Genomic DNA, 3,211 nt, shown 5'->3' with positions numbered 1-3,211 from the left:
CCGGGTCACGGCACCAATGTAACAGCATCGCTTCCATCCCTCTCCTCAACCTGGGCTTGAACCAGGGACCCTCTGCACACATCAACAACTGACACCCACGAAGCATCGTTACCCATCGCGCCACAAAAGCCGCGGCCCTTGCAGAGCAAGGGGAACAACTACTTCAGGTCTCAGAGCGAGTGACGTCACCCGATTGATACACTATTAGCGCGCACCACCGCTAACTAACTAGCCATTTCACATCGGTTACACACACATACACAATTCATGTCTCAATTGTCTCAAGGCTTATAAATCCTTCTTTAATCTGACTCCTCCCCTTCATCTACAGTGATTGAAGTGGATTTATGGTGACATCAATAAGGGATCATAGCTTGCACCTGGATTCACCTGGTCAGCCTATTTCATGGAAAGAGCAGGTGTTCATAATGTTTTGTACACTCTTTGGGTATTTATCTTATTAAATTAAAAGTGGTCTGACTTAAAGGGACATTGTGCAGTGACATTACAAAAGGAAATAAGGTTTTAATTTAAGTATAAAAACAGACTTAACAACTTCAAATTATTTTACGCATTTAAACAGATGTCATCTTAAAAAGTCACAACACATAACATGTAATGTCTCTCTGGGAGGTAAGATAAGACAATGATACCAACATGATCCTAGATTCTACCTGCAGTTGCTAAGCAACATCCACCTACAATCTCTCAATCTGTCCCATTGGTCAGTGGGTAAAACGCAGTCGTCACCTCATTGGCTCAGAGGAAGTTAATAAACTTTAGTCAAGACCTGCCTCTCTTGGTGAAAAAAATCACAATGAAGAGTTTCTTGTGAATGAGAGAGGTGTCTACTTGCGCAGCAGAGTGCGGATATTTGTATTGAGCAGCACCGTGCACAGACATTTCAGGGGTGCTCAAAATTAAACGTTTTAAAATAATAACTTAATAATATAATATTTATGATCTTCCAACTCATGATATATGGCAGGCTGGCTAGTGGCTCGTGTAGATATTTGAGTGGTGGTTAGCTAGAGTCTAGACTACCTGTGTTGCTGCTGCCCTGACACACGTGTAACTTCCGACTGAAGAAGGGATGGAGTTGAGTCGGAGGGTCGTTGGTTCAGGCGCTCTTCTTTATGTCTTTCTGCCTCTGTGCTGAGCGTATCAGCCAACCAGACCGAATATTGATGACGTAAATCAAGCGTTGCCGTGTGTTAATGAAATGTTAAGCTGCTGTGGTAGCTTGCTACACACACTTGACCAGTGACCGCATCTCAAGCAATGCACGTTTGGATACCGGGCGTGCGCAATCTCCATACAGCGCAGACTGGAAAACAGGCGCAACCCGGACGCGCCGAGCTCTGTACAGGGCAAAGCAACAGGCTATCTTGACGTCATGACGACTTGCGGGCAGTGGGTTCAGAACAACTTTACGAAACAATATGCATACAGTGCCTTCAGAAAGTATTCACATTCCTTGACTTTTTCCAAAATACATGTTAGAATCACACCTGCATTGTACAATATTCGCCCATTATTATTTCAAAAATTCTTCAAGCTCTGTCAAGTTGGTTGTTGATAATTACTAGACAGACATTTTCAAGCCAATTTAAGTCAAAACTAACTAGGCCACTCAGGAACATTCAATGTTGTCTTGGTAAGCAACTTGTGTATATTTGGCCTTCTGTTTTAGGTAATTGTCCTGCTGAAAGGTTAATTTGTCTCCCAGTGTCTGTTGAACCAAGTTTTACTCTAGGATTTTGCCTGTGCTTAGCTCAATTATATTTCTTATATCCCAAAAAACTCCCTAGTCCTTGCCGAAGACAAGCATACCCATAACATGATGCAGCCACCATCATGATTGAAAATATGAAGTGGTACTCAGTGAGGTGATGGATTTAACCCAAACATAACACTTTGTATTCAGGGTGAGTTAATTACTTTGCAGTATTATTTTATTGGCTTATTGCAAACAGGCTGCAAGTTTTGGAATATTTGTCTTCTGTTCATTCTCATTTATGTTAGTATTGTGGGGTAACTGCAATGTTGTTGCGCCATCCTCAGTCATCTTCTATCACAGCCATTAAACTGTTTTAAAATCATCATTGGCCTCATGGTGAAATCTCTCAGCGGTTTCCTTCCTCTCCGGCATCCGAGTTAGGAAGGGTGCATGCATCTTTATAGTGACTGGGTGTATTGATATACCATCCAAAGTGTAATTAATAACTTCAACATGCTCAAACGGATATTTATGTCAGTTTTATTTTTACCCATCTACCACTAGGTGCCCTTCTTTGCGAACCATTGGAAAACCTCCCTCGTTTTTGTGCTTGAAATTCACTGCTCGACTGAGGGATCTTAGAGAATTATGTGTGGGTTACAGAGATGGGGTATTCAATTAAAAATTGTAAAAAGACTTATTGCACAGAGTGAGTCCATGCAACTTATTAAGCACATTTTTACTCCTGAACTTATTTAGGCTTGCCGTAACAAGACATGAGCTTTTCATTAATGAATTTGTAAACATAATTCCTTTTTGACATAATGGAGAATTGTGTTTAGACCAGTTACAGAAAACGGGGGGGGGGGGTGCACCTGGTATTGAGCTTCCTGGCTAAAAAAGATCTACATTGGATGCTGTGCAATGGAAAGGCTGAATTCAAAGTGATGAGTTGGCTTCTTTCCAGACATAATGTAAGTCAGATTTTTCCCCCTTTAAGATATATACAGCCATTACAAAAGAGAGCTGGTATCAAAGTGCATGTACAACACCTATTGTTAGAGCTGGTAGAAAACAAATGCATTTACTTAAGAGCGGCAACTAGATAGGGTCAATACAGCTCTCAGTGAGTAGGAATTCTGAACACTGTTCAACATTTTAAACAATATTTTATGAGCCTTCATTTCTGTTTATGTGTAGCCTGATATTGAACAGTGAAAAAAAGTTCCACAGGTGAATGAGTTTCCCTATACAGATGGGTTACAAGCGGAATGAACGAACATCACAAGTCTCCATGTCAACAGCATTCACATGCATGGCCACATGACTTGACAGTAAAACAGCATGTCTGATAACTCAATCTACCCCTTCCGTTCAATTTCACATTGAAAGGAAATATATGTACAGTAAACAGGGAAAAGCTCAGAAATGAACCATTCGAGAAAAAAAAGACTTGACGAGTTGAATTATTCATGGTAAAAACCAGCCACA

This window comes from Salmo salar, chromosome 11 (genome assembly GCF_965601325.2).
Source record: "Salmo salar chromosome 11, fSalSal1, whole genome shotgun sequence".
Lineage (NCBI taxonomy): Eukaryota > Metazoa > Chordata > Actinopteri > Salmoniformes > Salmonidae > Salmo > Salmo salar.
This window is presented reverse-complemented; position numbering follows the sequence as displayed.